Raw genomic sequence first — 21,008 nt, 5'->3', positions numbered from 1 at the left:
CCTCGGGGGCTGCCACGTGCAGCCCCGAGCACTCTCTCCCGAGCACTTCGGTGGGACCTTCGGGGCACCGAGTCCTCGGGGGCTGCCACGTGCAGCCCCGAGCACTCTCTCCCGAGCACTTCGGTGGGACCTTCGGGGCACCGAGTCCTCGGGGGCTGCCACGTGCAGCCCCGAGCACTCTCTCCCGAGCACTTCGGTGGGACCTTCGGGGCACCGAGTCTTCGGGAGCTGCCACGTGCAGCCCCGAGCACTCTCTCCCGAGCACTTCCTTCTTGGTATTTGGGCTCTGCGGATCATCGGGGAACTAGGGTGCTCGGGAACCAGAAGCGGCGGCCCCGAGCACCTTCTCCCGGGACTTAGCTTCTACCTACCTTGCAGGGTGGTGACATGTGGTGGATGACCGGCCTGGCCTCGGGACTTAGGGACCCCTGGTTCTAAATACACCGACAACCTTAATTCCACTAGAGTAGTACTTAGCCTCTCCCGCAATGCGTGCTCAAAGTCTCTCACAGTCAGCGTTGTGGCTCCTTCACAATTTTCTTTGAAGGGCTCAACAGCGCAACAACTTCCAAGCTATCTAGGAGGCGGCAACCTCCAAGAGTAACAAGTCGATGATGCTTGCTTGAATGATCACTAGTGTCCTAATGCTCAAACTCTTCAAAGTTATGCACTAGATGCTCTCACATTCTCAAAAAATACAACCACTAAGCCACGAGAGGGAGAGGAGGAAGGCAAGAGCTCTAATGAGTTGTAGTGAAGTGCTAGAGAGCTTCCTTGAACCAGTAAAGCTCTTATTTATAATCCACACTCAAGAATATAGTCGTTGTTGTTGATCTGACATCTTTGCGCAGTGGATGGTCAGACCGCAGCTCAAATGACGGTCGGACCGACGCAAATACAACGACTATAAAAGACGTAATGATGACTCTGATACACGTCTGGCGATTAGACCGCGACCCTCACGGTCAGACCACAAGAAGGGATTAGAGTGCCAAAACTCTCTATTTTCAGAGCGATCAGACCATGAGCAGGGAACAGAGTGCCAAAACTCTTTGTTCCTAGGGCGGTTAGACCAGACATTCCGGCAACCAGACTGCCAGCCAACCAGAGGGTCCGAACCCCTCTGTTCCTTTACGGTCAGACCGACACACTCTTCGGTCAGACCGGGACTGAGTTCTACTAATCATTGACCAAGTTTATACAGTAGTCAGACCGACCTCTCCGACGGTCAGACCACCACAATTTAGAAACATCCCAAAGACAGCATTTCCTCAGTTTCTCTCAAACTAAATTTCTCACTCTATATAAAAAACAACTTTGAGCAATTGTGACATTATAGATATCTCAAATAAACGCATATCAATCCTTCTTAATAGTACGATACTTATCCTATCAATTCGGTCAATTTCTCTTTTCTAATCTCATTTTACTAGAAAAAAAACCCTACAATTATACCTTTGTTTTGAACTAGCCATTTACATATTTTTCACTCATGTATCTTCTAGCTCCGTAACATCTTTATGACTAATCTTTTCATAACTCATTTAAACATGTTAGTCCACAAAATACATATTGCCATTAATTATCAAAACACGAATTAGGGGCCTAGATGCTTCACACTCGAACACCACGGCCATCGCATTGGCCACCATGTCGCGATGCCCCCACACAAATCCCGCCTGCTGCGTGGCGAAACTAGCCACCCCCGTGTGGAACTGGCTGCCCCCACGTGGATCCAACCCTCTGGCACTCGGATCTCGTCAACTGCATGTGGAGGGGTGTCGGAGCCACAGGGCTCATGCTCCTCCATTGCTCTACCCCTGTCCTCACTAGCGCAAGTGCCTGATCACCTTTGTCCTTGCCTCGCACACGTGTCAGCCCGCTCGATCAGCGTACTCAGCTACGCTTGACCACAGGCAAAGCACCTGCACATGCACGTGCCAACCAAACTCGCGCTATCGCACTGCAAGCGCCTCACCGGGCTCGCCCAAATCTAGCCACGAGGGCACCAACCTTAGGAGGGGAAGCCCCGCTGCCGCCATCCTTGCGGCCTCGTGGACTTCCAGCGGCGCACTCGGGCGACGGTGAGGCAGGAGGAGTGGTGGGGGAGGGACGGCGGTTTTGGGGTTTAAGGACACCCCTCAAGAGCGACGCGGGGACACACAGACCATAGATTACTTGCCTGCATTAGTATTACTTTTTCACAAATATAAGTCTATAATTTCAAATGTGCAAAAAGAAATTGAAACGGTGATATTAACCCTTTATCAACAAACATGCATGTGTTCAAACGGTGATATGAGCTCCTATAAGTTGATCCATTCCATAGGAATTTTAGAGATGGATTCCTTGTTCCAAAAGGGCACACGCAGCAAACCTTTCTGCATGATTCAAAACCTACGAATTTCCTCCGTATTTCATTCGCTTCAAACAGAGCCAAAACTGTATTAAGCGGTTCTCTAATTTTTGTTCGACGTGACGTTGTATTCCAGACACCTTCGTGCAAAAGTCAGCACGGTGATGCAGAGAAAAATACTTACCTGCAATGCGCCTGTCAATCTTGAAGGATGCATCGCGTGATTGGGTGCGTAGATGTGTTGAATAATTGGAGGTAGTTTGTCCAATCATCTTCCCATTTGGTCTATGCAAATCCTAATGGCACCCTGCAACATCATCGCCTGTAATCAGAAGTTGTTAACAAGCCTTCAGGCAAATCAGGGATGATCAAACAGAAGCTGCAACATTATCGTTTGTGACGAGTAATACATAATTAATGATTATATATATTTAATATAAATATGATATATTCTAAGAACTAGAATTTATCATACATATGCACTTAACACGATACAATAGATTTCGCAATTATCATCGGATAAATAAGACATGTGCCTATATTCCAAATAGTTCACCATATTCTACATGAAAACCATCCCAATATTAGAAAGTAGTCTTTCAAATATTTGGAATTAATACAATCTAGTAAGGTTATATTCAAAGTTTTCGAGTATGGTATAACTCCTCCGTCCCAACTATAGAAGGAGGGGGAAGGGGTATGTCAAAGGGGCCGATGCCGGGATCCCAAACCAAAAATCGCAAGCTAAATCAAATTCCCAACAAGGAGCCAGATAAATACAGAGCGAGCTTAGTTGGATTGGAGCAAAGATAACCTATTGAGATCTGTAACAGAGTCATATCACGATGAGATTTATCCGATAAGAGCTTTAGAATTTATAACACGAGAGAACTCGCTGAGATCCTTAAGATTATATCTAGATATATCTCCGTTGTAATATGATTTAGGATTGTTATCCTAATAAAGTTCTGAACCTATATAAAATATTATGTCTATTTCTTCGATACTCACAATTAAAGATCAATTATCCTTATTTTATATAAGTATCTGTATAATTAATTTTACTAATAGTCGACAATTGATGTGTTGCTTCTAAGGAAAATTCAGTACGAGGTGTTGTTAGTGTTTGTTTTGCAGAAACCAATATTCAGTAACCAGCTGATTACTGCCCTTTTTTCTGAGCTAATGATTGTCGCCATAGCAAACCACTAGGTCAAGTGGACTACCACACTAAGTACAGCTGTGTAAAATACGATAAAACAATTTTAGTTTCAAAATGGAGCCTACATCACGTCGTACGTGGAGGAATTTGTTCGTTCTTTCTCCTTGATTTTTCTTTTGCACGACCCCAGATTTCCGCCGCTGGTGGACCATACAATTAAGATGGCGTCAAATGGCATGCCAAGCCATTACTATTAATTTAGGTGACATAAGAAAGCCTCCTCAAAAGCACTTAAAACGAAATTCTCTTTGGGACACTTCATCCCGGCCACTCATATTTCTTTAATATGAACTCAACTAGTATTCAAGTTGGCACCGTCCAAAGCATATTGTAGGCAACAATTCGTCACCATCTCAAACGGATATCTTAATCTATCAAACTAAGCAACCAGTGGCGGTCTAGAAAAAAAAAAGATGTTCTGAATTTGCATGCTAAGGATCAGCGTGTCCTATTTGTTAGGCTAAAACATATCATATGAATTGTTATATATGCTGTATCACTAGAAAACAAAATTTTAACCGATATCATATGTACCTATAGTCATAACATGAGTTCATCACTGCAACAACTAATGCTATTGGTTCCTCACGGTGATCCTAGCAAGTAAAACCGTTAGGACTTCGTGAAAAGTTTTAGAACCATAGTTCGCAGTTCTAATTTTTTTTAGGTTATGATTAAGCCGTAATTGATTAATTGTACACAAGAACTTGCAAGAAGTTTCAGAATTTACGAGGGCTTATGTGCAAAAGGGTGTCCTTATAATCAAGAATTCCAGACTCCAGAGCTTGACGTTCCAATGGGCCGCCCTCGTGGGGGGATCTGAGAGGAATCTCGACTGGATCTACCACCCGCACCCTGCAGGGCAGCTGGCAGCCGCCGCTGGCGTTCGCCTATGGGGCGCCTCCACCGCCAGGCGTCTGTGCACGAGTGATTCTTCCTCCCCTGCCAATCCTCTTGTCAACCATAGCGGGAGCTAAAAGTTTCTTTTCTTTCTCTTCTTAGTTTAGATTTTTTTTTATTTTTTTATTTTTTATAACTCTGTATTTTACCCTCCTGTCTATTTCTCTTAAAAAGAAATCCAGTGCACAGTACACCATAGATATTCCACGGTATGACGACATGCGGCCCAAAAAAAAAAAGAAGTTCCACCCTTCCGTGAGCACCAGCTTTACCACTAAACACACTCATATATATATATATACTATTTTTTATATAAAATTTAATTTTAAAAGAAATTGAGCACCCGTATCGAGTCTAATGGCCTGTTTGTTTGAGCTTTTGTTTTTGAATTTTTCTGAAAAGCTGTGCTTTTGGCTTGTCTGAAAAGGTGTTTTTGGAAATAGGATGTTGGCTTCTACAATAAATTTTTGGCTTCTCAGCACATAGCTTCTCAGAAAAACATATCTCAGCGAGCTTCTTAGCTTTAGTTCATTTTTCTCATAAACAGACTTCTTCAAAACCCCGTTTGTTCTGGCTTCTACCAGTAGCAGAACCAGAACCAGAAGTAGGAAACAAACAGGGCCTAAGTCTCGAACAATAGGCAAGATCTCACAGTAGGATCATAGTCAACTGTGCTTAGTTCTTAGCATATTAGAGTTTTGTAAATGACAAAAATGCCCTTGTCCAACCATCATCCCCTTCCTATAGTCGCCACTATGAGCCAACCTTCCCGATTGCCTCCCATCATTGCCATTGCGTCTCATTCGGCTGCAGCCGCTGGCCGCGCTACGTTTGCCACCACTATGTGAAAAAACTTAAAAGTGACAGGTCATAAACGTAATGGATGATGGATACCGCACTCGTCACTCCAAACACGTCACTGATAACTAGTCATAAGTGACGGATCCTTACCCATCATTTATAACTAATGAACGTTTTTTCTGTTTTTTACACGAAAAAAATAAAAAAACATTCACCCGAGCCAATCCCAACATAAGGTCATCACTACTGGCCACGTGTCATAGGCGATTTTTCATATTGTTTTGATACCTTGCATTCCAATGGAATCGAACCTGCGACCTGCCTCACACATGTAGCGCCCTTATGACCTCACGCTCGCGTGCATTCTGAAGGAAGCCGATATGTCATTATTTTAACTTTTTTTTGCCGAAGGTCATTGGTAACGGGTCGTAACAGTGATCCGTCACCGATGATTGATTTTTATTTTGACAAATAAAATAGGTGACCCGGAGTGTTTTTAGTAAAAATAGCATAACTTTTGCATAGGACTCGATTTCGATGTTTTTTTTTTACTCTACGAACATCTACAGAAAAAGTTACATCCATTCCTTTCCCACTTTGTCGGGTTTGGAGAATTTTTTAGGCTAAAAATGGTTTGAAAGATTGAGTTCAGGCCCCTGAAAGTTTCTACACCGTTTTCAGAATGCGCGTTTGTGTCCATAGCTGCCACCCCTTACATCAAACTTGAGCAAAATTGAACAATAATTCCTATTCTAGTGCTGCTGAGGTGAGAAAAATATAAGAGAAAAATAATTTTTTGGCCTACTAATATATATGACTATATATATATATGCACTTTTGTATAGAGAAAAATGTTGTGTATATATATATATGTATGAATATTTACGAGTATATATATATACATAATATATAAAATGATAGTTCTATGTATTGATCAAGTTATTGGTGATGGGTCATAACTTAATCCGTCACCAATGACTACTTAAAATGACCCGTCACTTATAAGTCGTAATAAGTGACAGGTCACAACTATAATCCATCACCTACATCTGATTTAAGATGACTCATCACTCATTTCGTATCTCTTTTATCTATTTTTCACATAGTGCACACATCTTGCCACTAATGACTTCCTAACTGTTAAACCACCTTCTATGGGTAGCCGTAGCGTAGGGCTGGGCAACAGGACGGCCTCCACCGCATCCGGCCACTGTGAAAAACCCCAACACTGCCTCCTCCACTTGGTTGGGTGACGGATGCACGCTGAGAGGCGCCACTGGGGCCATGTAGGGCGGACTTGTGCTTCCTAGTGTGCTAATGGTGGAGGCTGCCAGCGTGAATCGCGTTGAAACATGAGTCTTTTTACAACGCCTAACTAACAGTCGTGTGATAGCGATGGTATATAAGGAACAAAATTAGAGTCTCAATGGTACAGAAAGAAATTAAACTTATTACGTGGAAAATCGTGTATTAGGGACTTTTTCAATAGTAAATTGTGGATTCTCTCAAGAAAAATTGAGCACATGAGAACGAAACAAATTTTCAACGTGTACCACAATCGGCGTGACCAAATTGGCAACAAATGAGCAATGCTACTAATAGTGCCTGCCAATTTAGGCGATACCCTTTTTAAGGACCTGTGATGTCTTCACGGGAATTCTGGCACCATCGAACCAAAAGGTGGCCAAACCCAGCCAAGTTCGCAGCCTTTGGTAAAGCATGCTTTGCCTCTCTCATAGATATCGACTATCCAGCCCATACATCTGCAGTCTGCACCCGTGAAACGAAATGAAATTCTAGTCCATCTGGTAGCAGGTGGATGCAACACATGCCTCCATGTGTTTGCATGACGCGTGCTTCCAACAGTAACCTCACAGCGATACTTTTGCTGACTATTAAAGTATATAATCATTCAAGAGATGACAACAATGACCAACTTACATCGGTGTCACCAATCGTAGAACATAAAATATTGAGAGGAGGAAGGATCCTTTTCGCCTTTCTCTTCTCTGTGTGATCCGCAGCGACAACCTGTTGTTCTCTCACGCCACTCGACTTTCTGCTCGGTGGCCCCGTTCTCTGAAGACTCTATCCGGTTTGGTTTTTCTCCATGTTCAGAGCATCGGGTGTGATTGGAAAGATTACTGTTCGGATCAACGTGGGCGAAATTTTTTCCATGATTGTGTCATGGGAAATCTCGAAGCAAAGGAATGCTAAGATGTTTCAGGGTTCGGCGACAAACTTCAACAGTTAGAAATCAAACTTTATGGAGTCAGTCAATCTCTATCTAAATAGAACGAATTCCACCTTGGCTGCTTTTATCTCGGCTTGACTTTCCACTCTTGTATAGTGCTCTCTCCATTTTTAGCTCGCTTTCCTTTGTATAGTATGTGGATCTCTCGTTTCCCAGTTCTTGAGATCTGTATAGTTTTTAAGCTTTATTTTGCTATCTATATTAATAAATACAACAGTGCTTCCCCCACTGTAATCCTTAAAAAAAACGAAGGTGAGAAATTTGGCAAGAGGATCGGAAGATGCATGCAGATGTCATTGTCCCCTGTTACTCGGATGTGCAAGAGGGAAAGAGACGGCTTTCCCTGTCGTCCCCTCGTAAAAAAAAAGGATATTCAGAGGATGAAAAGGAAAGGTGAGTTGGAATTCTGGTTGTCAGTTGCAAGGAGCATGCTTCTATGCGTCATCGTCGTCTTTCCCTGTCATTCCCTCGTAGCTGCCTAAGTGGTGAGCTGGTGAAGTGGTGATCGATGCTCTTCTCCCATCGCCTTCGCTCGTCACAGCAGCTCCATTGGCTTCGTTGCACTCTCATGGTATCATATATGCACTGAATATACTAATAGCAATTCCTATGGGAAGAAATACACAACTTGATATATTCACCTTTTAAAATGGTTGACAGGCTCTTACTCTCGGTAAAAAAAATACAATAATAGAAACTTTATTAACTCTCAACGTTTCATCAAACTGATATAACTATAATTTTTTTTCACTTCTGACATACTCTCGGTTAAATAACTCTTACTCCCGGTAAAAAAATTTCGATAATGAAAACTTTATTAACTCTCAACGTTTCATCAAGCTGATACAATTGTATTTTTTTTCGCTTCTAGCCGGTTAAATAAATGAAAGAGAAATATAAAACATTGTAAGACTGGAGCTGGACCAAAGCCTACTGCATTAGTCATAGCCACAATTAAATCACAAAAAATTAGTAAGAGCTGTCCATAATGATGCAGAAACGAATGGACACAGACAGACCTTCTTGTGAACAACTTTCCTATTTCCAATTTGATAGTTGTGCATCACATGGGGATCAGGTTCAGCAATTGACACTCCTGGTATGCTTCATTGGGGCACACCACAGCCTTTGCACTGTCTGCAACGATCAGGATGCGCCTTTGGAAGAAAAGCAGGAAAAAGAACCTGACCAAGTTGCTAAACAAAGCAAAAGCAGGGGCAGCGCTGTTCCAGTTCCCGTGGTGTGCCTTTCCCCGTGTTGCCATCTGCCGCTTTGGAAAAGAGTAGCGATGCCATGTGATATCTGGAGTACCAAAATGAAAACAGTAACTATAAATGGGGTTATTTGCTTAAGTAGCGAGTAGGTTTTTACATAAACATTTATACCAACTTATATAAGCAAATCAGGATCATTAGTTAGATAATAAGATAGCAATAACTAGTCACTAGGGTCTTCTCATGAAAGGGTGACTCTGCTGAGATCTGGAGGCCTCTTCTTCCAGGCCCATAAAAACATGTCAGGAAGGAAGACTGCAGGGCAGCCCATAAAAGTAGAGAAATTTTACGATGGTTCAAAATTAGTATGAGATCTATTTTTAAAGTTCAATGATCTAGATTAGTTAGGATACTACTTATTTTTTACCGGTAGTATAGGTAGTATATGTGAGTAGTATGATAATATTAAGGTTATTTTGTGGAGAAAAATACGTAGTATGAAAGTAATTAACTGCAGTTATATATCTCTAAATAGGGTAATATTTCATTGCCATTTTAACATTTTAATCTACATTCGGCATGAGAGTTCATTTGCTACCCATCGGCTAGAGTTAGCGATCCGGCGTTTGCGGCGTCGATCTTTCTATTAGCAAAAACATGATGGGTAATTTTAATAAAATTATCATAATTACCAAAATATCCAATTACGTGGATCGTCGGATTAAATTTATACTACCTCCTACCTATATATAGTATAAACCACCATAAAAAAGCTCTAAAAATAAGTACTGGGCTCATCCTGTACTGCAAACGAAATAATTACCCAAACGATGCTCAAAGAATTCCTACAGTGTCAATGTGCCAACAAGTTTACTGCCACAAAGTGTTTCTGGTCACTGCTGCAAAAAATCATGCGATGTCAAATCGGATGGCATACATCTCAACAGAAATAGGGGAGGGTAGCAGCAGCCTGAGGTGTTTTCCATCTCAACATACTTTCAGTGTTTCAGCTGACCTCACTGACAAGACAAAGGGAACTCAAGAGGTAAAGACTGTCGGTTCTATAAAGCAGATGGAGACGTTTTCATTCAGATTCAGGTAAGCGCACCATGCACATCAGCATTCTACCTGGTCTGCCAATTCTTCTTGCTCATTCCCAATTCCTACCGGCGCTAAAGCAGATGCTACGCCATGGCACCAACACGGTCCCAGGCATACAGCACACTGCACCTCCAATCTGCTTTCCTGCAGGCGTTTGATCCCAAGAGGAGGACGATGACGAGGAGGAGCCGCGGTATCAGCGCACTGCACCTCCAATCAGCAGATCGAAAATGGTATCAGCAGAAACCAAGCCAAAATTTGACCGCATCTCGAAAAATTTGGCTGGCCAATTTTTTTTTTTTTTTTTTTTTTTTAAGATTTTGATGTTCAAAATGACCATCTTGATTTTTAGCCAGTTAAAATTTTAGCTTTATCTCAAACCAAACACTAATTGTCATAACCAAATTTTAACATAACCTCAATTTTAATATGACCAAATTTGGCTTAACTTATTAGAGGTGAGAACCAAACAGCCCCTCGGTGTTCTGACGGCCTCACCATCTGGCTGGTATCGCTTGGGCGGATTGAGCCGGCCGTTGCCGGTCGGCACAGGAACATACAGCATTGCAAAGAATTGCAAGAATCCGTTCACCTGACTGGCGACTGGGAAACGAAGCCCATGTCAGGATGTTTTTGCTAGCACAGAAATGGTGGCAGTCCAAAGTCCAAACGATGCATTCTACACAATTTGCATGCAGGGCAAACCTGCACACGTGAGAAAACCCAGAATGACATTCCGGAGGCTGAGCGCGAGCCGAACTATCAATCCAGTACTAAATCATCAACGCTCGCAAGATACCAAACGTGCAACTAAGTCGTCCAGACGTGATCTCCTTTATGATTCAAGCGAAACTTGCCCTTGCTTCGCCCAAAAGGGTTCACAGACATAGTTGTCATGTTTGGACACTTTGGACCATCAAACATTATATACGGTTCGAGAAAAGCCAATTTTATGTCAATCGAACAAGTACTGCGGCTGTGCATTTTCTATCCACATAGTATATTCAGCAAGATATTAGTTTAGGGCCTGTTTGAAACAATGGATGACTGGAAGTAATTTCTAAGGAATTTCGAAGGAGACAATTCAATTCCAGCAAGAGCAAGGAAAAATTATGCATTTCAAGCGGAGCCTTACTTCCTTGACATTGGATTGATTTGAGATCGGAGCTTATAGGTCGGTCTCTCCACGTTTTTGGATCGAATCTGTTACGAGCCCCTAATAAATAAAGAGGTCATGCCATCTCTCTGCAAAGGTCTTTCTCCTAGCCATGCCATCTTCTCTGTTTTCTCTCCAAAAGGATCTCCTCCGACTAAGGGTATGTTTGTTTGAGCTTTTGTTTTTAAGTTTTTTTGAAAAGTTAAATTTTGGTTGGTTTGAAAAGTTGCTTTTAAAAATAGTCTGTTGGTTTTTACAATAATTTTTTAGCTTCTCAGCACCTAGCTTCTCAGAAAAATATCTCTTAGCGAGCTTATCAGCTTTAATTTATTTTCTTCAGAAGCAGGCTTCTAGCTTCTTTAAATAAATCAAAAACATAATTTTTCAGAAAATCTTAAAAGCAAAAACTCAAACAAATAGACCGAAGTCTCAATCCACCTCTCGCTGTACGCTTTCTCATACCATTCAGACAATGCTGGGCTCCTGGCTGACCCCTTCCGTACAGCATTTACCCTGTCATGGCCTAATTCATGGAACTTCAGCTATGATATGTGCACAGGGTCAAATCACTAAACTAGATCAAACTTATAACGACTAGTTATTGCAAAGCATGTTTACTTAAACTCCACGAATGTTCACCCAGAATTATCACAATAGCATGTATCACTAGTTAAACTGCAATTATTTTGGTCAAATCACTAAGCAAGATTGAGATGGCTCCAGCTGCTCTGAACACCCCATCTTATTATATCAGTCCCTTGGGATAAAAAATATGAGATCTTTTCGATGCATCTACAGAAATTCAGCTAGGCCATGGCAGCAAGACAATTTTCTGGGAGAACAGATGGCTCATGAGGCAAACCCGTGAAGTCATCGCGCCATCGATCTACAGTTTAGCGAATAGAAGGAAAGACGGTCTATAAAGCACTACAGGATATCAGCTGGGCGCAAAACTGGTCAGCACAGCAGACAAGTTATATGTGTTTGCCAATGGTGGCATACTCCTTATATGGACCCTGTTACAGAATGTCCTGTTACTTAATCCTGGCACGTTCACAGCTCCTGATCGTCAAGCTCTTAGCATTGTTTTCGGTTCAAATTACTTGTACTCGCTAGAACGAGTCGTTGGCGTCCATGGCACGTGGCATGATCCAGAGCCAGGGGATGGCGCGGTTTGTTCGGATCATGGTGCGCGCACGTCGTGGTGTGTGTGGCCACGAAGTTGTTTTGTTTTCCTATAAGTATGCAATAGAGTCAAGAAAACGTCGCGTTTTTGCGGCACCAAAATCAGCTTTGGTTCATCTGTGTTCGCGTTTTGCATCTCCACAGTACTAGCTTCCCCACAGTACGCGTGAACTCTCGCAGACCTACAGCCCGCCGGATTGTCCGGTGTTGACATTCTGCAACAAGTCAAAGCATCCACGGCGACGTCAATTGCTACCAGAGCAGGTTACCGCTTCTGGGTGAGGGATCGAACCATCGAGTACACGCTCATGCCGCGTGCGAGCTCATCGTCGCCACCATGGCGGCGGTGTTCGTCATCTCCAGGCTCTGGCGGCCGCACTAGGCGTAGCGGCGGGAGCGCGGCTGAGCACGAGCTGGTGGTACACCGTGTCGTCAAGGAGGTCAGCGGCGGCGCGTCATACCCGATTCTTACCAAGACGAACTACGGCGACTGGGTAGTGTTGATGCGCGTCATGCTGCAGGCATGGGGCCTGTGGACGGCGGTCAATAATGGCAACGTCGAGTTCACGCAGGACAAGATGGCTCTCGAGGCCATCTGCAAGGCTGTCCCGACAGAGATGGTGGGCAATCTTGCCGTGAAGGAAAACGCCAAAGCCGCATGGGAGGCGATCAAGACAATGAACGTCGGCGTTGAGCTCGTGCGCAAGGCGAAAGCGCACACGCTTCGTTGGGAATTCGATGCCCTGTCATTCCGGGACGAAGAGATGGTCGACGAGTTCGGGATGAGGATTACCGGCATCTCCAACCAACTTGCGATTCTCGGCGACGTCTACAGTAAGGAGATGATCGTCCGCAAGTTCCTGCAGGCTGTCCCGCTTAGGTACTCTCAAATTGCCATGTCAATTGAGACCCTGCTGGATCTGGACACTCTCTCTGTCGAGGAGCTAATCGGTCGGTTCAAGGCGGTGGAAGAACGCCACGACCTCGGTGGCGGGAGCAACTCCGGCAACAACAACAGCAAGCTACACTTCTCGGAGGAGGAGTGGCTCGCGCGCTTAACGTCGCGGCTGCGCCTCTCCAGCGAGGGTTCCTCGGAGCAGAACAAGGGCTCGGCTTCGAATCAGTGTCGCGGCAAGGAGGGTGGCAACCGCGGTAATAGCAAGGCAACTAAGGAGAACGGCGCCGGCGGCAGCCAAGTAGAACGCGATGAGTGCCGTTACTGTGGCAAGAAGGGTATTGGGCCCGCTAATGCCGCAAGAAGAAGCATGACGCACAGGCTCACGCGGCCCAAGTCGAGGAGGATCCGAAGGGCACTCCCTTAGTGGCAGTGGCGTTTGTCGACGACGACTCATCCACACCGTCGCTGCCCCCAAGCTCTGCGCCGCCGACGGCTCCCTCGCCAGTCCACCTCCAGGAGGACAAGCTCTTCGTCCAGCTGGGAGACAATAAGGATGGCGATTGCGCACATTGGATCCTCAACACGGGCGCCAAAATCATATGACGGGTGTGCGCTCCGCCTTCTCCGAGCTCAACACGGGGATCCATGGCACCGTCAGGTTCGGAGATGGATGCATAGTCGACATCGAGGGATGGGGGACGGTGCTGTTCACTTGCAAGGACGGTGAGTATCGAGTGCTGACAGGAGTTTACCACATCCCCAGATTGACAGCGAACATCGTCAGTCTGGGGCAGCTTGATGAGGTCAATTGCAAGATCATGATCGAGGACGGCGTACTGCTTATCTAGGATTAGAGGCGGTGATTACTCGCGAAGGTGAAGCGCTCGCTAAGCTACCTCTACGTCCTCAACCTTGCCATCGTCAAGCCGGTGTGCCTCGCCACACAAAGCTCTAAGATTGCCTGGCAATGGCACGCGAGGTACGGGCACTTGGGTTTTCAGGGGCTGAGGAAGCTGGCGCAGGGGGAGATGGTGTGCGGGCTGCCACAAATTGATCACGTCGATCAAATTTGTGACAACCATCTCGCCGGCAAGCAACGATGTCAATCGTTTCCATCAGCAACTGTGTACCGTGTTGACCACTGACTAGAGCTGGTGCATGCTGACCTTTACGGCCCCGTCACGCCACGAACACCCAGTGGGAAAAAGCTCTTCTTGCTTCTTGTCAACGACAAGAGCCGCTATATGTGGCTCGTCTTGCTGGGCACAAAGGATCATGCCATGGCGGCCATCGTGCATTTCCAAGCTCGGGCAGAAGCTGAAGCCTAGAGGAAATTGGGCACGCTGCGCACCGATCGTGGTAGCGAGTTCATGGCTAAGGAATTCGGGGACTACTGCACCGAGCAGGGCATCTAGCGCCATCTCATCGCGTGGTATACGCCTTAGCAAAACGGTGTGGTGGAGCGGCGCAACCAAACTGTGCTGGGCATGGCAAGGAACATGTTGAAGGCGAAGAAGCTGCAGGCTGGTTTTCGGGGGAGGTGGTCACCACGACCATTTTCATCCTGAACCGAGTGCCGACCCAGAGTGTCGAGGGGATGACGCCGTTCGAAGCTTGGTATGGATACAAGCCTCCTGTGCACTTTCCTCGAACTTTTGGTTGTGTGGCACAGGTGAAGGTCGTCGGCGGCCACTTGAAGAAGCTCGACGACAGAAGTACGCCGATGGTTTTCATCGGGTACGAGCCGGGGTCGAAGGCTTACAGGTTCTACAACCCTGCCATGGAGCACGTCCATGTCTCGCAGGATGCCGTGTTCGACGAGGCAGGAACCTGGGACTGGAGCAAGCTTGACGAAAGCACATACGTGGGTAACACCGAGACATTCCACGTTGAGTACATGACGATGATCAGGCGACGCGACACAGCCCCGACCTTTGCACCGCGCGAGTCCACGCTAGATGTGCGTTTGAGAGGTACACCTACTTCAAGCAGAGCAGCGACGCCCGTGTGCGGGCATAAGCCCCGCACACCAGGGGAACCCACTGTACAACCCACAACCGTCGAGCACGCGTCACCACCGACTACTGAACTGGACCTCGACGATGCCCCACTCCGATTTAGGACCATGGATAACATCATCGGCCCGATGACGCCACCAGGGCTTGCGGCACGGGACCTGGCGGACAACCTGTACCTCACCATGGGAGAGGAGCCCGCCACATTCGAGGAGGCACGAGGTGGGCCCTGCTGGCAAAAGGCCATGGTCGAGGAGATGGCGTCGATTGAGCAGAACAATACATGGGTGCTCGTTGACCTTCCTCCCGGACATCGCCCTATTGGCTTGAAATGGGTATTCAAGCTGAAGCACGATGAACACGGGGCCGTTGTCAAACACAAGGTGCTTCTCGTGGCGAAGCTATACGTGCAACAACAAGGGATCGACTACGATGAGGTCTTCGCATCGGTGGCCAGGATGGAGTTGATTCGAATGGTGCTTGCTGTGGTAGCGCACGTGGGATGGACTATGCATCACATGGATGTCAAGTCTGCCTTCCTCAACGGTGAGCTGAGCGAGGAGGTCTACGTCAGGCAACCTCCTGGCTTCATCACAGATGAGCACGAGGGGAAGGTGTTGAGGCTGCGCAAGGCTTTGTACGGGCTCCATGAAGCACCGCGTGCGTGGAATGTGAAGCTCGACAACAGCCTACGCGAACACAGCTTCTCCAAGTGCGTCAGCAAGCACAGCTTGTACACGCGTGGTGATGCGGCATCGCGCATGGTGGTGGGGGTCTATGTAGATGATCTCATCATCGCGGCCTCGAGCTCAGGGGAGATCGGCACGTTCAAGGTAGAGATGCGGCGGCTGTTCTGAATGAGCTACTTGGGGATGCTATCATATTACCTCGGCATCGAGGTGAGGCAGAGCAGGGATGGCATCACGCTAGGCTAGGCCGCCTATGCGCGCAAGATGCTGGAGAAGGCACAGCTAGCAGGCTGCAACGTGTGCCAGACGCCCATGGAGGCACGACTCAAGCTGTCGAAAGATAGTGCTGCGCCGGAGGTCGACACCACCCTGTATCGCAGCCTCGTCGGGAGTTTACGGTATTTGGTTCACACATGGCCGGACATTTCGTTCGCTGTCGACTACGTGAGCTGATTCATGGAGAACCCTAGGCAAGATCACTTGGTGACAGTCAAGCACCTGCTATGGTACATCTCCGGCACGATCGACTATGGCATCCTCTACTCCAAGCGCGGAGGCGGTGAGCTATGTCTCACGAGGTACAACGACAACGATTTCGAGGGGGGGGGGACATGGATGATCGGAAGAGCACCACCGGCATCGTGTTCTTCCTCGACAACATGCCCATCTCCTAGCAGTCACAGAAGCAGTGGGTGGTGGCGCTCTCATCCTGCGAGGCCAAGTACATCGCCGGTGCTGCGGTAGCTTGCCAGGGAGTGTGGCTCAGGCGATTACTAGGGGACGTGATCGGGACAACGCCCAAGCCGCCACGACTGAAGATGGACAACATGTCCGCCATAGCTCTCAGTAAGCCATTCTCCATGATTGGAGTAAGCACATTGACACAAAATTTCACTATATTCATGAGTGTGTGGATAGCGGGAGAATCATCTTGGACTTCACGAGTTCTCAGGAGCAACTCGCTGATGTTCTAACGAAGCCGCTCGGACACACTAAGTTCCAGGAACTACGCGAGAAGATTGGCATCGCCAAGCTTAAGTGAACAATGCAAGAATTAGGGGGAGATTGTTACTTAATCCTGGCACGTTCACAGCTCCTGATCGTCAAGCTCTTAGCATTGTTTTCGGTTCAAATTACTTGTACTCGCCAGAATGAGTCATTGGCGTCCGTGGCGCGTGGCATGATCTAGAGCCGGGGGATGGCGCGGTTTGTTCAGATCATGGCGCGCACACATCGTGGTGTGTGTGGCCACGAAGTTGTTTTGTTTTCCTATAAGTATGCAATAGAGTCAAGAAAACATCGCATTTTTGCGGCACCAAAATCAGCTTTGGTTCATCTGTGTTCGCGTTTTGCATCTCCACAGTACTAGCTTCTCCACAGTATGCGTGAGCTCTCGTGGACCTGCAGCCCGCCGAATTGTCCGGTGTCGACGTTCTGCAACAAGCTGGAGCGTCCACGACGACATCATGTCCAACTGCATCCATATACACCGGACATCATTTCATGGGAAGGGTTGCCAATGGCGAATACTCCTCTAAATCAGCTTATGAAATCCAATGTGCTGGGACATATAATAAGTTCAAGACAAAGATGATCTTGATAGCCAACACTGAAGAGAAATGCAAACTTCTGCTTAGATGCTGTTTCATAACAGAATCTAAACAGTTGACAACCTTCAAATGAGGGTATGGCCAATTGAAGCATTCTGTCAGCTCTGCAAAGACTATAGCTACACTAAGAAAGAATGGCTGAGTTGAAAATCAAGGAATGGCAACTAGCACGTTGTGGGTCTATCTGAGCATGGCTCCCTTAATAACTGACTCTCTGAGGCCTCAAACTAAATAAAAAAGAGATAGAAAAGATTTCTGTGAAACAATTATCTTACTTGATGGCCTATCTGGAACAAACACAACAGGCGTATTTTCCAATTTGACCACCTCATCCCTCTCCGGATTGCTTACTTGATCAGAGAGAACATAAGTCAAGGAAGATTGGTCATGCAGGAAGTTGGAATGGTAGTGGATGGTATTGGCTGCCCGGTTTTCCTAGCCCCCCTTTGTTCTACCTTGTTATTGGTGGATTCTCTAGTCTTGTAACCACTAGTTGTTATGTTGTTTGAGCCACAGGGCCAAGTTATGGTGATATTTGTTTATGGGAAGGTGTTAATCGACTTGTAAAGTGGAGTATTTCCTTCCTCCTAGCAAGAAAAGGCCAACAATGGTTGAGATTATTTCAACTTCTTCAGCTCATATGAGGAGATGACTCACAAGTCACATGTAGTATGTATTAGTATGACCACCAAGCAATGCAAAGCTGAGTGAGAAAATATATAGTCCAAATCACCTAGCCTATTGAATTTGCTTGCTACATCGCTCTTGGATCGGTCCCAAATAGACGGACGTAGATCATCTTATCCCAGCCAGAGCTGGCGAGCAGCCCGTCGATGAGCACACTCATGTCGATGCCGGCTACAAACTTGGTGTGGTGGGCGTACCTGGCGAGCAACACATCCTCGGCGTGGTAATCCCACATGCACACTGTCATGTTGTAGGAGCAGGACATGAGCACGCCCTGGCGGTGCGGTGAGAAGCGGACGTGCTTGACGGCATAGCCATGCCCAGCGAGCTGTGTGAGGGGTGCCCGCGGCGTGCGCACGCCCCAAACGTGGATGGACTTGTCGACGGAGGTGGCGGCCAGGATGGAAGGGTTGTACTTGTCCTAGTCGAGCGAGAGAACCTCGTATTCGTGGGCGGGGATGACGAGCGTGGGCGCCGGGTCGCGCACGTCCCAGATGCATGCAGTGCGGTCACCGGAGGCGGATGCAAAGAGGTTAGGGTGGCGCGCGGACCAGGCGGTGGTGTAGACGCAGTTCTGGTGGCCGCGGAAGGTGCGGATGGAGGCCGGGCAGTCGGGGGACCAAAGCTTGAGCGTGTCATCCTAGGAGACGGAGAGGAAGCGTCACGGCAGACGGGGTTCTATTCGAGGCCGTGCACCTTGCGCGCGTGCTCGCTGAGGAGGCGCACAGGGTTCTGCGCAGGAGGGAGCGTAGCGTCGAAGAGGCGCATGGAGCCGTCCCCTGAGGCGACGGCGCAGAGGGACTCGTGGGACTCGGACCACGCGCAGTTGAAGAGCAAGTAGATAGTCTTCATCATCTACGACAACAATGACATCAAGAAGATGACTCTAAGTCAAGTGGTCAGCAAGATCACCGCCAATGAGATGACCATGAACATGGGGGTGAAAGCCTCTTCCTAATCCAATGCTAAGAACCTTGCTCTCACAAGCAAGCAAGCACCATGCCCACACATGAAGGCAAGGATGAGGAGACAAGAGCAAGAGTCAAGATCAAGCGAAGATGATGGAGATGAAGATGAAGATAATGAGCAAAACACATCAAGTGATGAAGAAATAGACCCCAAAGTCGCCAAGCTCATCTCTCAAGTGGAAGAACATCAATGCCAAGATTGATTAACGAATCTCTATGAAGGATTTGGTCAAAACAATTGATCGCATCAAGAAGGAGAAGAAGACCAGGAGCAAAAGGGAGACAAGGGAAAGAACCAAAGTATTTGCAAGCATGGAAAGATGGGTGAGTGAAGATGAAGATTCAAGCTCAAGTGATGAGAGCTTCACCACCCACTCCTCCAAGAGAAACTCTTCCTTAAGGTTGTCATAAAAAAGCCATCATCACAAGTGCCTTATGACCAATGGTACGGAAAGCAATGTAAGTGATGATGAATCCAATGAGGATTTTTTCTCCTATGATGAACTCCTTCATTTGATCAATGAGCAACAATGGGCCCTTAAGAAACAATAAAAAGAGCTTAAGAAATTCAATGCACTTAATGACACTCATGCTACCTTTGTGTCTATTTATGAACAATTATTGAGCAAGTTCAATTTGCTAAATAAGGAGCATGATGAGCATAAGGCTAAATTTGAGTGCATTGAATCTCAATCTAAGGCCGCTTTGGAGCAATCTATCTCTGTATTTAATTTCAATCCTAAGGTAGATGCTTTGCAGTTCTTGTCATGATTTAATTGATTTATCTAGCTCACCCCTTTGCAATGAGATATGTGTTGAGAATATTCTTGTAGAACCATCTAATGAACTCATTGCATAAGAAAATAATGAGTTCAAGCAAGAAGTGAAAAAGGTCATGAAGAACTTAGCAAGATTAAAGGGCAAGTACCATATCCAACCTCTTCAATATAACCATGCTACCATAGTGAAGAAGCTTGTAGAGGGGCACCATGCCATGCTTCAAATGTTATCAAGAAGGCCACAAATCCTTCCAATGCAAGCAAGTTAAGAAGTTGATCAAGGAGAAGAAGAAAGCAATGAACCTCTCCAACAAGACCTCCAACATCTACACCAAGTCTAACTATAAAACCAAGACCAAGAGAAACCACTACAATCTCAAGAAGAAGAACAATGGTAATGTGGTTGCACATATGGTTGGGAGAATTGGGGGTGGAACTAACCCATTTGGGTGCCAAGAAAGTCATCACCAACATGAAGGGGCCCAATCTATTTAGGTTCTAAAGAAGACATGAAGCCCAAGGCGACAATGAGGATTTAGAGACTTGGCTCACAAAATCAAGTGAACGTTCAAAGTAAAGAAGCCAAGTGTATAAGATTGGATGCTTTGATGAAGATCATGATCATCATATACCCAAATCCCTATCCAAAGGTAAAAAAGGTAATGAAGCTAGATGCAAAATTCTTTAATTGTTGTAGCTCATTTGCCTTGTCTAGGATTGCATGTGTATATTTCAATTTATTGCAATGTCTAGTGTAGGTTTTCATATGGTAGTTTGCTTATGTTTCTCTCTTTCTTATAAGCAACCTATATGGTGTATTAGTTTTAGGTTCTTTCCGTCGCATTAGTTTCACAATTGATATCTTTTATGTGCCATGGATTAATCTATAGGGTATCATTCCTATTGTTATTAAAAATAAGTGCATATGTCTCGTAAGTATTCAACACTTATCTGCATACTTTTAGTGGGAGTATATCCTATATGTTGTACTTTTAAGACTAACATGTGTTGCTAGTTGTATCTTTTATAGTCTTATGGAGAAATCAACATATCCCCGGAGGTATGCAATGCTTAAAGGCTTCAATTGGTATCATTGTCAATTTATTTGTTTATTTAAGCTACCTCCATGCATGATATGACTTAAACCTCCTACCTCTACTTATTGTCTAGATG

General features: G+C 45.9%; 1 pseudogene; it reads right to left on the bottom strand.

Annotated features, from left to right (window-relative positions):
• Positions 1-18,155: 18,155 nt before the first annotated feature.
• LOC133917806 (peroxisome biogenesis protein 7-like) lies at positions 18,156-18,943 on the bottom strand (annotated as a pseudogene).
• Between the last annotated feature and the right edge of the window lie 2,065 nt (positions 18,944-21,008).

The sequence above is a fragment of the Phragmites australis genome, chromosome 5, assembly GCF_958298935.1.
Source record: "Phragmites australis chromosome 5, lpPhrAust1.1, whole genome shotgun sequence".
Lineage (NCBI taxonomy): Eukaryota > Viridiplantae > Streptophyta > Magnoliopsida > Poales > Poaceae > Phragmites > Phragmites australis.
The sequence above is the reverse complement of the archived record's forward strand: the minus strand, read 5'-3'. Positions and strand labels throughout refer to the sequence as shown.